The sequence below is a fragment of the Cnephaeus nilssonii genome (genome assembly GCF_951640355.1).
Source record: "Cnephaeus nilssonii genome assembly, chromosome: 3".
Classification (NCBI taxonomy): domain Eukaryota; kingdom Metazoa; phylum Chordata; class Mammalia; order Chiroptera; family Vespertilionidae; genus Cnephaeus; species Cnephaeus nilssonii.
Window position 1 is genome coordinate 54202788 of NC_137074.1, and position 14395 is coordinate 54217182.

The window sequence follows — 14395 nt, forward strand, 5'->3', positions numbered from 1 at the left end:
AAAGATAACAGAACTGTTCCATTACCATAAAGAAAATCCCTCGAGCTACCCCTTTATAGTCACATCCCAACCCAAACCCTCTCCCTGTCCCCTGATAACTTATTCTCTATCTCTATAGGTTTATTCTTTCAAGAACAGCATATAATGGTATATGTTAATATATACTTTGTTTAACCATTCACCTATTGAAGGACTTTTGGTATTATTCAGTATTTTGCTATTAAGAATAAAGTGGTTATGAACATTTATGCACAGGATTTTGTGTATAATTCTCTGAGGTAAAGAGTGAACTTCCTGGGTTGTACGGCAAGGGCATGTTCAGTTTTATAAGAAACTTCCAAACTGTCTTCTAGTTTGTACCATTTTACGTTCTCATCAGCAATGGATGAAAGATCTACTTTTTCTTCATCCTTGTTAGCATTTTGTTATTATTGCTATTTATTATTTCAGCTGTTCTAATAGGTATATAGTGATATCTTACAGTTTTAATTTGCATCTCCCTAACGACTAATCATATTGAGCATCTTTATATGTATTTATTTTCTGTTTATGTCTTTTGCTCATTCTCAAATCAGGTGATCAGATTAAAAGATGTTTTTGGCTGTCAGGTTTTGAGAGTTCTTTAAGGACCTTTGTCAGCCCAGCCGGTGTGGTTCAGTGGTCGTGAGGATCGTTTTTGTGTGGCTGTGGCTGCCTTTCAGCATTGCTTTCTTTGCCTTCAAAGCCTTTGCTTTGGCTTAGGCTTTGGGAAGGGTAGGGGTTTCCTTTCTCACTTTTGGCGCCATCTTCGGAAAAAGTTGTGTTTGGTGTGTTTTTTTTTTTTTTTGCTTATGGATGTTTAATTGTTTCAGCACTATTTGTTGAAAGGACTATTCTTCCTCCATTGAATTGTTTTTGCCCATTGTAAAAAATCATTTGGGCATATTTGTGGTGGTCTATTTTGGGGTTCTGTATTTTGTTCATTGATCTGTGTGTTTATCTGTCAGTACCATACTGTCTTGATTATTATAAGTGTATAGTAGGTCTTAACATCAGGTAAAGTATTCCTCCAACTTTGTTAAGATTGCTTTTGCGATTATAGTTTCTTTCTTCATGTAACTTTTAGAACAATTTCGTCTATGTCCACAAAAAAATATCTTGCTAGGATTTTGATAGGAATAGAATAAACCTAAAATATAACTTGGGGAGTCTTTCCTTACTGTATAGAGATTTTTAAAAAACTTTTATTTATTTATTTTTAATTTAAATTCTTTATTGTTTAAAGTATTACATATGTCTCTTTTTCCCCCCATTGACCTCTCCCCCGCCACTCCCCGCCCCCCACATGCCCTCACTCCACTACTGTCTGTGTCCATTGGTTATGCTTATATGCATGCATACAAGTCCTATGGTTGATCTCTCTCCCCCTCCCTTCCCTCTAAGGTTGGACGGTCTGTTCAGTGCTTCTGTGTCTCTGGATCTATTTTTGTTTATCAGTTTATATTGTTCATTATAGTCCACAAATGAGTGAGATCATGTGATATTTATCTTTCTCCTACTGGCTTATTTCGCTTAGCATAATGCTCTCCACTTCCATCCATGCTGTTGCAAATGGTAAAGAGTTCTTTCTTTTTTACACCAGTGTAGTATTCCATTTGTTTATGTACCAAAGTTTTTTAATCCACTCATTTGCTTTTGGGCACTGTATAGAGATTTTAAATTTATGACCACAGAATGTCTCTCCATTTATTGAGATCGTCCATATTATTTTGAAGCAAATTCTAGGCATCATGTGGTTTTTCTTAAATAGCTTGATTGAGCTACAGGTATTATACAACTTACCCATTTCAAAAAATTTTAGGGTACTCACAGAGTTGTGCAGCCATCACCATAATCAATTTTAGAACATTTTCGTTACCCTAAAAAGAAACTCTGTATCCGTTAACAGTCACTCCCATTCTCCCTTTGTCCTAACCACTGGCAACGATTAATTTACTTTCTGTCTCTATGAATTTGCCTGCTCTGGACATTTCATTTTAATGGAATCATAACAATATCTGGCTTCTTTCATTTAGCATAATGTTGCGCGATGTAGCTTGTGTCAGGGGTTCACTCCTTTTTATTGCTGAATAAATTCTATTGTATGGATATACCTACTTCTACATTTTGTTTATCCATCAGTTGACTGATGTGGGTTGTTTACACTTTTTGGCTATTGTAAATAATGCTGGTATGAACATTCATGTGCAGGTTTTTATGTGAACATTTATTTTTAGTTCTCTTGGATATATACCTATGAGTGGAATTGTTGAGTCATATCTAATAAATCATTGCCAAGACCAATGTCATTAGTCTTTTCCCCTTAGGTTTTCTTTTAGGAGTTTTATAGTTTTAAGCCTCATGTTCAAGTCTTTAATCTATTTTGAGTTTATTTTTGTACATGGGATAAGGTAAGGGTCCATTTTCATTGTTTTGCATGTGGATATCCAGTTTTCTCAGCATCATTTGTTGAAAAGCCTATCCTTTCCCTATTGTGTATTCTTGGTACTCTTTAAAAGTTTTTCCTTTTTAAAAAATATTGCAGTTTACATTCAATATTATTTTGTATTAATTTCAGGTGTACTGCATAGTGGTTAGACAATCATACTATACAACGTGTCCCCTCCCCCAGTATTTTCAGTACCCACCTGGCACCATATATAGTTATTATTTTAGGTGTTCTAATAGGTATATAGTGGCTCAGTGGTTGAGCCAGGAGATTGTGGTTCAATTTCTGATCAGGGCACATACCAGGGTTGCAGGTTCTGTCCTCGGTGGGAGTGGGGGTGGGGGTGGGAGGCAGCTCATCTCATCATTGCTGTTTCTGTCTCTCCCTCTCCCTTCCTCTGAAATTAATATAAACATATTAAAAATATTATTGACTATATTTCCTATGCTGTATTTTATATCCCTATGATTATTTTGTAACTACCAATCTGTACTTAATTTAATCCCTTTACCTTTTTCATTCAATCCCCAAATCTCCCTCCCCTCTAGCAACACTCAGTCTGTTCTCTCTCTGTTTTGTTCATTTAAATTGTCCTTCAGATTCCAAATATAAGTGAAAACGTATGGTATTTGTCTTTCTCTGACTGACTTATTGCTTGTTAAGGCTCGTTACGGGAACTTGGCCTCCGCTGTGGGTGCAGTCATCTTGTGTTACGGAAACCCCTGCCTCCGCTGTGGGCACCGCCATATTTGTGATGGTGTGATGGTCAATTTGCATATTCCCTCTTCATTAGGATGATTTCAGGCATTGTCTTGGGACATAACAGTATTCCTCACAAATAATGGGGTGACTACTATATTGTATTTTTTAGTTATGTAGTTTCCTTTTTGCTTCTTTTTCATTAGAGGCCTGGTGCACAAATTTGTGCACGGGTGGGGTCCCTCGGCCTGGCCAGTGATTGGGGCCGATTGGGGCCGGCTGGCCAGGTGGAGGGACCGCGGGAGGTTGGCCACACAGGGAGATTGGTTGTGAGAGCGCACTGACCACCAGGGGGCAGCAACTGCATTGAGCGTCTGCCCCCTGCTTGTCAGTGCATGTCATAGCTACCAGCCGGTCATCCTGTCGTCCAGTTGTAACAGTTGCTTAGGCATACATATGTATATTTTTCACTTGCTTCAGGAAAATTTATAATTGATTGCTGGAACATTTTTATTATGTTTGCTTTAAAATTTTTGTTAGCTAATTCCAAAATCTGATTCATCTCTGTGTTGGCCTTAGTTGATTATCTTTTCTCACTCATAAGTTTGAGGGTCATTTCTGTTTTATCTATTACTAGAGGCCCGGTGCACAAATTTGTGCACTGGTGGGGTCCAGCCAGCCCGCCCCAATGGGGGCCATCAGGGGCGGGCCAGCTGAGGTGGGGGACCAATGGGGGGTGGGGCCGGCTGGGGCGAGGGGCTGCGGGCATTTTAGTCATTCTGCATTTACATATTACCCTTTTATTATATAGGATGTTAGAAGGTTCTGGGCCCTATTTACATTTTTACTTATTTATTTTATTATTTAAAAATATTTTTATTGATTTTAGAGGGGAAGGGAGAGGGAGAGATGGAAACATCCATGATGAGAATAATCGATCAGCTGCCTCCTGCCTGCCCACCACTGAGGATCAAGTCTGCAACCTGGGCATGTGCCCTGACCTGGAATTGAACTGTGACCTCTTGGTTCATAGGTTGATGCTCAGCCACTGAGCCATGCCAACCGGGAGGCCCTATTTATATTTTTAAGTTTCGCAGCCAGTCAGTCTCCCAATTTAGGTTTAGCATCCAGGTCTTGGCCCAGTTTTGTGGGCTGTGTGTTCCAGTGACAGTTTAATTTTCTGGGCCTTTATGGTCATCTTCATTTATTGGATGCTGCTGGGCTCCCACTGGTCCTTGCTGCCGCTGCCGCCGCTGGAGGGACCAAAAGGGATTTCCTCATGCTCGCCTTTGGGTATCTCTAGGTAGGAGAGGATTGTGGTGGAATCCTACTGTTCTCGAACATTCTTTCCTATCCCTGCATCTCTGGTCAGGGGAGGATAGTTTTGGCCCAAACTGAGTTGCTTACTCTGGCTGGATCTTTCAGTTTTGCCCACTTGCCTCTGTATCTCTACGAGAAAACAGGAGTCTCAGACCAGGTGAGGAAGGAAGAATTGCTTTTCCTGGTGTTTGCTGTTGGCTGGGCTTCCAGTTGATCTCCCCTGATATTGCAGGACTCCCCTTTATTTTGGGGGAAGAGTGTGACTATCTGGTCTGCCCTCAGTTGCTAAATTGGTGGTTGGGAAGTGTCAGTCTAGATTTCCTTCTTTTGGGTGTAGGGAGTTAAAAGCACCCTGCTATTCTTTTGTTTCTCCAGTCCTGCGTTCCCAAACTGGTTTGCTGCCTTCTTACCACTTTTCAGAGTTCTCCTTTGGTTGTCTCTTGTGTTATTTTCATGGTTCATAGCTGTGTTTGGTGAGGAGGGACAGGGAAAAACAAATCTATCCTATCCTATCCGATCCGATCCGATCCGATCCGATCCGATCCGATCCTATCCGATCCTATCCGATCCTATCCTTAATTTTTGTGAACATGCATGCACTCCATCCAGTGGGTTATTTCAGCTTTGAAAATAATGGTATATACATATGTGCTTTGTAATGTTTTAAGCATTATATAAATGTTTGCTTCAATTATAATTCACAATATTGGGCACCTAGGAAGTTTTTGGGAGGTCATTTATAAGCAATTCAAGAGGGTGCCAGGGTGCATGCTATTTTCTTTTCTTTATTTCCTTTATTTTTTAGTCCTCACCTAAGGATATGTTTATTGATTTTAGAGAGGGAGGAAGCAGGGCTGGGGGGGAGGTGGCGCAAGGGGAGAGAAAGAGAAACAGTTGCCTCTAGCAGGCAGCCCAATCTGGAATCAAACCCGCAAGATAGGTATGTGGCCTGACCGGGAATCGAACCTGCAACCCCCTGGTGTTTGGGATGATGCTACAACTGACCCACTGGGCCAGGGCAATGTATGCTATTTTACTATGCCTCTATCACACAAATAGCATTTTGTTATGTAGTTAATTAAAATGAGGTTATAAAGTCTGGGTTTTTATCTTAAATGAACTAGGGGCCCAAGTGCACGAATTCTTGCACCTTGAAAGGAACTGTGGACCGCGAGGCTGTGGTGGGCACAGGAGCGGGTCTCAGCCCATTCTCTGTGCCCCCACCCGGCCCCTACCGCCGCGGCCCCGGGTCCTCTGTCTGCTGGCAGCCCTGCTCCCGCCACTGCCGCTCCCATGTGCTGATGGCGCCGGCTCTGCTTGCACCCGCCGCTGGCGCCAGACCCAATCGCTCTGCTCTGTCAGTGGGTGCGAGTGGCGGCTGCTGCCCCGATTGCCCCTTAGGAGCAGGGGAGGTGGAGAAGCCCTCAGAGGCTATCAGGGCTGGCAGCTGCTGCTCACACCTGCTGATGGTGCTGAGCAATCAGGGCCAGCACTGGGTGCCAGCAGTAGGTGCGAGCGGGACTGGCACTGGCAGTAGGTGCGAGCGCTGGGCTGGACTGCGGCGTGCGGGAGCAAAGAATTTTCAGTAACCACCAGAGGCTCGCCCCGTTGACAGCGAGTGGTGCCCCCACCTTGGTCTGGTGACCCCACTCACCTGTTCCACCATCCCGCCACGGCCAATGCCTGCCATATTCCGTACTCTGCCGCCTGCTGCCGATGCCCGCCATGTTCCACGCACGCCCTCTGGTGGTCAGCACATGTCATAGCGACTGGTTGTTCGGTTGTTCCACCATTCGGTCTATTTGCATATTAGCCTTTTATTATATAGGGTATGTTTGTTTAATAGATTATTTGTATGTAAGATGTCTCATAATTCCAGTAATGCATAATAGTATTTTAATATTAATAAACACTTTTCAAAACAATACTGCAAATCTTTTATGTTTCTAATTCATAGATTGAAAAGGAAAGATAAGATAAAATGTCCTGCATTTACATTTCCTAGTTTTCTGCTTAAGAATAAATTGACCCCCAAATAAGAAAATGTCCATTCTATATTAGTAGAAGCTAGTGTTTCAAATAGTGAGTTAATTTGCTAAATCGACTTATATTAAAAAAACAACACAGACTATCTCACATGTTTCATGAATTGTTCAAATTTAATACATTACTGCAATTACAGAGAAATCACTGCATTCCTTTGCGGCCACTTCTTGAGATATTCTCTGATTGTCTCTGATGGCAAATCTCAGCTTCCTGATCAGATTAAAACCATTTCCTTTATGTATGGTAACACTTCTACATTGTGTCTATTGCCTAGTTTGTGTTTGAGACAGGAGATGAGCTGTCAAAAGATGAACTGGCTTTTTATGAACCATATGCAAATTTTTAAATGAGAGTGTTATATTTCATATTGGAAGTAATAATTAGTTTCCTTTATGAGTTTTAATAATTTTAACGTTTTCACAAAGAATTGAAACCTTAAAAAATCAAATTAAGTAAACTTTAATTTTTAAATGTTTATTCCTATTTTTTATAGGATTTCCTTATTACATTAGAACAATTTTTAATTTATAAAAATTAGATGAATTTTGTTTTCTCTGTTTATTTGCATAGTAACTTATTGTATATAGCATTTTAGTTTCATTATTTTTTAACTCAATTGCTAAGAGTAGCATTAAAGTTTTTTTAAACTTGGGAATGACCTTTCTGTGGTTTTGTGTTAGAATAGACATTAGGGGCAGAGGAATCCACTTAAAGTCTTTGATTTGACACTTAGTTGTTGTTTAACCTTGGGTACTTACCCCATTGAACCCCAGTTTCATCATCTATAGAACAGAGACAAACAATAAAAATGTCCAGGTGGTTGTAAGGGTCAAATGAAAGGTGACATGTGACAGCACTTTGTAAACTGTGAAGTACTTTATCAAATTATGGTTATATCTTCATTGAGAAGATCATTTGAAAACTTGCCTGAATGGTGTTGATCTTCATATTAAAAAATGTTTCATGATTATTTACAAAATTAATGTGTATTTAGTGAAAATTCATGGACAAAATAAAGCAGCTTTCCCTTGAGATTAGTGGCTTACTAATTTTAAAAACTAATTTCTATTAGTAAATTTGGGGAAGGATAACATTGTTACATTCCCATTGTGATAGGTTTGATTTTGGGAGGTGTCTTCCATCAATGGATGATTTAGATTTAAAGGTCTATCTCTTCAGTGGTTTGCAGTCTTAAGGAGTTTATAAAAATGCTCACTGTTGTGTTTTCTAACATGGGTGGACAGTTGGTTTCTTGGAAAATGAATGTTTCATGGTTAATTGATTTGAAAAGGTCAAGGGAAGGTGAACATTTTCAGTAGTTGGCTTTATTTTACTCACTTTGGTCAATTATCTTTTAAGAATTTGATTACCCTTTTGTTGAATTTTCTTTCTCAGTTAAGTGGATTAATTACAGTAATTGCAAAGTTTATATGATTTTGGCTTGATTTTTGGTGAGAGTAGAAATGAAAAATGGTTTAGAAAGACCTGAGTAGGGTAATTTCTGGGATGGTTGGTTTGAATTTGTTGGGCTGTCATTGTCCTTGGACTAGATCTGCTCATGAAAAATATGTATACCACTAGGGTCCCGAGGCCTGGCCAGCGATCAGGGCCAATCGGGGCCTTTCGGCTGCCAGCTGGGGCCTTGCTTGCCTGGCTGCTGGCCGGGGCCTGCCTTCGTTCAGCGCTGTCCCCTGGTGGTCAGCACACGTCATAGTGAGTGATCGAACTCCCGGTCGAACTCCTGAGGGGACACTTTGCATATTAGCCTTTTATATATATGGATTAGACCATCATTCAGATAGAACACACATGTTTGTGCTTTGTTACTATGTAGTAATTCTAACCATAGTCATAGAAATCTCTTGCGTCCTGGAACAAGGTTTTTTGTTTTTTTTAACTTCATTCAGAAAGCATCATTAAATCATAAAAGTAAAAGCTAATGTAAAGTTAGAACTTGACTAATTATGTTAAAATGATGATCTAGTTAACAGAGGCTCAAGGACTTTTAGTTAAAGTATTTTTTTTGTTTCTTATGCCATGTGTGCTAATATTTATTTTCTTTGCTTCGAGGTTTTTCTTGATTACATTTAAAGGGCAGAGGTTGCCTTTTTATTTGACAGTGCTTATGGAAGCATAAAAAGGAAAAAATTTGTAAGCACACATATTTCAATGAGACTTTAGAGTCTAGCAGAGTTCTGGCTCAGTTGGTTGAACATGGTCCTGTGCACCAAAAAGTTGTTGGTTTGATTCCTGGTCGTGGCTCATACCTGGATTGTGGGTTCGGATTCCTGGTCGGGACATGTATGGAAGGCGTGTATGTCTGTCTCTTCCTGCTCTCTCCCTCTCCCCGTCTCTCTTCTCTTCTCTCTCCCTCCCCCATCCTGCTCCCCTTTCCTCTCTCTCAGCATGTCCTTGGGTGAAGATTAGAATCCTATATAATAAAAGACTAATACGCTAAGTGTCCAGCCGTCCACTCAACCAATCAGAGTGTAATATGCTAATGATGTGCTAAGGCTGCTCAACCGCTTGCTATGACGTGCACTGACCACTGGGGGCAGACAGTCGACTGGTCGACCACTTGCTGTGACGTGCACTGACCACCAGGGGGCAGATGCTCTGACCAGTAGGTTAGCTTGCTGCTGGGGTCAGGCCTATCGGGACTGAGCGAGACGGGCTGGATATGCCCTGGACCCCTCGTGGCCCCTCCCCCGCCCCAATCATGCACCACTGGGGTCCCTCGCCTGGCTTGCGCCCTCTCTCATTCCGGGACCCCTCGGGGGATGTTAGAGAGCTGGTTTTGGCCCGATCCCACAGGCCAGGATGAGGGACCCCACTGGTGCACGAATTCGTGCACCAGGCCTCTAGTAAACAAATAAAAATGAGGCTTTAGAAAAAGATAGTTTTAATTAACCAAAATTTCTGTTTTAGACCTTGAGGTATATTATTTTGTGCATGTGTTCTTGTGGGAGAGAGGCATGTTTGTTTTTCCTTCTTGCTTCACTATTTTATTTTTTGTTTCCTTCCCTTTTAACATGTCTAGTTATGTTCTTTGATATGTGATAGCCTTAATTTAGGCCCTTCAATAAAAAGTGATGCAAGAAGGTGAGCAGGCTTTTTTTGAAAATGTTTTTGTTGTTTATTTTTTAGAGAGTGGAAAGGAGAGGGAGGGACAGAAACATCAGTGTGAAAGAGAAACATCGATTGGTTGCCTCCCCCACGCCCCCAGCCAGGGCTGGGGATGGAGCCTGCAACCTGTGGTATGTGCCCTTGACCGGAATCGAACCTGGGATCCTTTAGTCCGTAGGGCTGACACTCTACCCACTGAGTCAGATTGGCTAGGGCTGTGAAAATATTTTAAACAAAAAGTGAACATTGCAAAAACATTTGTCCAGTCAATAGATGTTTCCATATTATGTGAATGACATATGTAATGATTGTGGACTAGATATATCCCGTCAACTTTTAAAAAGACTCATAAGGTAATACTAAACTGCACTTAGTAGACATTTGCATTTCCTGTATACAGACTTTGCCACACTTTTTCTGTCAACTTTATTCCTGTAGCTATGTTAAAAATTCTGAAAGTTGACTATAGTAAAGAACATTAGAGTAGTGAATAGCAGTGGAGTGCAGATATAGTTTTGCTTTTTCTTGACCTGTTTTTAATGTCTACCACAGTATAGTCATGTGCTACATAATGTTTCTTGCAATGATGGATTGCATTTGCAACCTTTGTCCCATAAGAGTATAATGGAACTGAAAGATTCCTATCACCTAGTGACAGCGGAGCTGAAAAATTCCTATGGCCTAGTGCTGCCCTAGCTTTCCTAAGGACCTAGTAGTCCTAACTGCCTAGCATAACACATTACACAAATACTTACCATTGCATCACAGTTGTCCACAGTATTCAGTATAGTACGGTGACGTACAGATTTGTAATGTAACAGCTGTAGGGGAACAGAATTTGTTGCCTTCAAATATGGCTATTTGGCATAAGGATTATTTTAGGTTGGTTAATTGGTTTAAAAAAAAAATCCTCACCTGAGGATATTTTTCCATTGATTTTTTGAGAGAGTGGAAGGGAGGGGGAGAGAGACAGAGAGAGAAACATCTATGTGAGAGAGACACATTGATTGGTTGCCTCCTGAACACGCCCCAACCAGGGACAGGGATCAAGTCTGCAACCGTGGTATGTACCCTTGACTGGAATAGAACCTGGGATCTTTCAGTCCGAAGGCCGATGCCCTATTCACTAAGCCAAACCCACTAGGATTTTTCTTTTTAATACAATTTTTTATTTTTAGAGAGAGAGAGAGAAAGGGAGAGGGAGAGAGAGAAACATCAATGTGAGAGAAAAAGCTTGCGATCTGGGCATATGCCCTGACCAGGAATCTAACTGACAACACTCAACCAACTGAGCCACACCAGCCTGGGCGGCTAGGCTGGTTAATTTTAAGAAATTGAAGACCTGGGAGAATTTCTGAAAACCAAATAGAAGTTACCCTTTGTAAAAGACATTTTCACTTAAATGGGGAATTTCCATTTGTAAGGGTATCTCCCTCATGTTCCTGGGGAGGGGCTGGGATGACTTGTCTCTAGAAACCTATCACTTCAGAAGACAAGTCTCTGTAACAACCTTACCCTTGTTTACTGTGCTTTTCCTGGTAACCTTCCATAACTGAATCCCTCCAACCATATCTTCTTTTGTCTTCACTGAAGATGGTATTTAAAGCGGTGGTTTCAGCCATTTTGGTGAGTTACCCAGTTTTGCTGGGTCTCTCCCATGTATATAGAAAGTTTATATATTACTAGAGGCCTGATGCATGAAATTCGTGCAAGGGACTTGGCCCTTGCAGCCCCAACTTCGTCCAGAAGGTTGTCCGGTCTAATTAGCATATTATGCTTTTATTATTATAGATTAAACTTTGTTTTTCTTTTGTTAATTTGTCTTTTATTACAGGGATTTCTCAGCCAAGAACCCAGAAGGGTAGAGGGGAAATTATTTTTCCTCCCCTACAAAGCAATAGACTACTACCAGGTATACTGGTTAATAATATGGATTTTGTAATCAAAGAAAACGTAATTTCAAGAGAAACATCAGAAGTGCTTTATTCAAAGTAATGTCCATCACTAGCTACACATTTCCCCCATCTTTCAGGTAATTTGTGGATACCGTCCCAATATAACTTTTCTTGTTTTGAGGCAAACCATTCAGAAACCCAATTTTCCACTTCTTCGTTCATTTTGAAGTGCTGTTCAGAAAGTGCGTGTGCCATCGATCGGAACAAGTGGTAATCTGAAGGAGCAATGTCTGGTGAGCCGAAACCGGTTTGGCTCAATGGATAGGGCGTCGGCCTGTGGACTCAAAGGTCCCGGGTTCGATTCCGGTCAAGGGCATGTTCCTTGGTTGCGGGCGCATCCCCAGTGGGGGTGTGCAGGAGGCAGCTGATCGATGTTTCTCTCTCATTGATGTTTCTAACTCTCTATCCCTCTCTCTTCCTCTCTGTGGAAAATCAATTAAAAAAAATATATATATATAGATAGGTAGATATAGTTATAGATATATATAAATAAATAAATAAAAGGTCTGGTGAATATAGCGGTTGGGTTAATACTTCCCAGGCAAGATCTTTTAACATGTCTTTAACTGGTTTTGAAGTGTGTGATGATGCGTTATCATGAAGCAAAATTACTTTGCTGTGTCTTTTGGCCCATTCTGGTTGTTTTACGATCAAAGCATGGTTCAAATTGATTATTTGTTGTCGGTAGCTAGCAGTATTAACGGTTTCACCTGGTTTTAGAAGCTCAGAATACACCACATCTTCCTGATCCTATCAAACTCGGAGAGCATTGTCTTCTTTCCAAAGCAATTTGGCTTTGCAGTCGATGTTGATAGTTGACCTGGATCAACCCATGATTTTGTGCATTTGGGACTCTCAAAATAAATCCACTTTTCATCGCCAGTCACAATTCGATGCAAAAATGACTTTCTTTCGTGCCATTGAAGCAACATTTTACTGATGACTTTTCGGTTTTCCATTTGTCTTTCATTCAGTTGATGTGGCACCCATTTTCCTTCCTTTAAAATCTTTCCCATTGCTTATAAACGATTGGAAACTGTTTGCTGAACAACATTTAATCTTTCTGCAAGTTGTTTTTGAGTTTGACACACATCTTCAATAATGCTTGTAATTGTTGGTCTTCAAACTTTTTCAGTTGACCTGGATGTTCTTTGTCTTTCACATTGAAATCATCACTTTTAAAGTGTTTAAACCAGCATTCACAGGTATCCTGAGATGGAGCATGTTCACCATGAGCTTCCTGAAGTATATGATAACTTTCAGCAGCACTTTTCTTCAAAATAATGAATTAAAACTTCCTGCAAATGCTCTTTTTTTGGCATGAAATTCGACATTTTTAAGCGTAAAAATATCTATGATGTTAACACCTTCAGCAAATTTGACATGTGAAGTTTTGAAGCTTGCTGTCAATACAACAAAGTAGCATACATATCAAATCGCATATATACCAACATATGTATAACTCCATCTATTGAAAAAAATCCGCATTATTAACCGGTACACCTATTATACAGCCTAGGTATGTAGTAGGTTATACCATCTAGGTTTGTATAAGTGCACTCTGTGATGTTTGCCCATTGATGAAATAGCCTAATGACGCATTTCTTAGAATGTATTCCTGTTGTTAAGTGGCACATAAGGTTAATATATTTTAAGGCTTTTTCTTTTTTATACTAACGTTACTGGTGGAAGTGGGGGGTCCTTGTCGCCATCTCTTGCTTGTGGGAGTGGAATTCTTGCGATATCCAAAGAAAAATAATTTTTCAAGACTTCAATGTGAGAACAAGTGATTTTTATTTCTGTGGATTTACAGACAGTCCTCAGGTTATGTCGGACTCGCCATACCTGGTTTCGTGGTTACGTCACCATCTCCCATTTATTTATTAAAAAAAAAAAGTTCCGTCATTTCGACATATGTACATATGCGCTTTATGTTTTTTATTATTTATTTACCACAAGTAAAGGTCAGGAATTGTTATCTTTCTTTTAAATTTTTTTTACTGTTTCACTTCATTACTGCTGTGTATGTGCTCCATGTGAGTGACGTAGATGCTTATGTAGGTGGGTTCCGACTTACGGCGAAAATCGCGTTACGTTGCCCCAGAGGAATGGATCTCTGATGTAACCCGAGGACCTACTGTACATTGCTGAGTTTCCAAGGTCCCCTCTCCCTCACTCCGACCATAAAGGAAGTGTAGCTGTGGTTTCAATAGGGCTAGAATCGGAGTCAGTGTCCGGAGTTTCTGTTCCTTACTGGAGCAGTGTCCAGTCCAGCATCAGGCTAGATTAGCTGTGTTCCTTCTTCAGTCCATCAGTCCGTTGCATGTGGGGTCCGCAAAGCCACATGGCTATGGAGGAAACAGGCAAATGCAAAATAGCAGGAACGAGAAAGCCCCACGAGCGAGGAGTCTCAAGAGCAACAAGTGCCTTTGCCTTGAAAGCAAGAGAGAGAATTCTGTTAAGGAGATTATGTATTCCCAAATTTCCATGGGTTTGCAGGGGCCACGCCCATTCTGTCCAGTAATCATTGTTCCTAGGTGTGACTGACAGGAATCTTCCAGAGTCACCCTGACGTGACTGCACATACCTTTATCTCCCCTTTGTTGAAACCCTTTATCCCAGTGTTTTTCAGGGCATGGGCTGGTGGTTCCCTGGGGAGTGCATAGTTGCAGCTTCCTGGTGAAGCTGTCCAAATGACATGCCTGTAATGTCTGGCCTTTCCTTAGCTCCTATCCTAATATGAATAACTAGCTAATTATAACAGTATCACTATCACTGTATT

The 14395-nt window shown here is 40.7% G+C and overlaps 1 protein-coding gene across 7 annotated transcripts in view; it reads left to right on the plus strand.

The window, feature by feature from the left end:
* Positions 1-14395, plus strand: part of ZNF148 (zinc finger protein 148) — a 132722-nt gene that overhangs the window by 19503 nt on the left and 98824 nt on the right. The gene's annotated exons all lie outside the window — the stretch shown is intronic.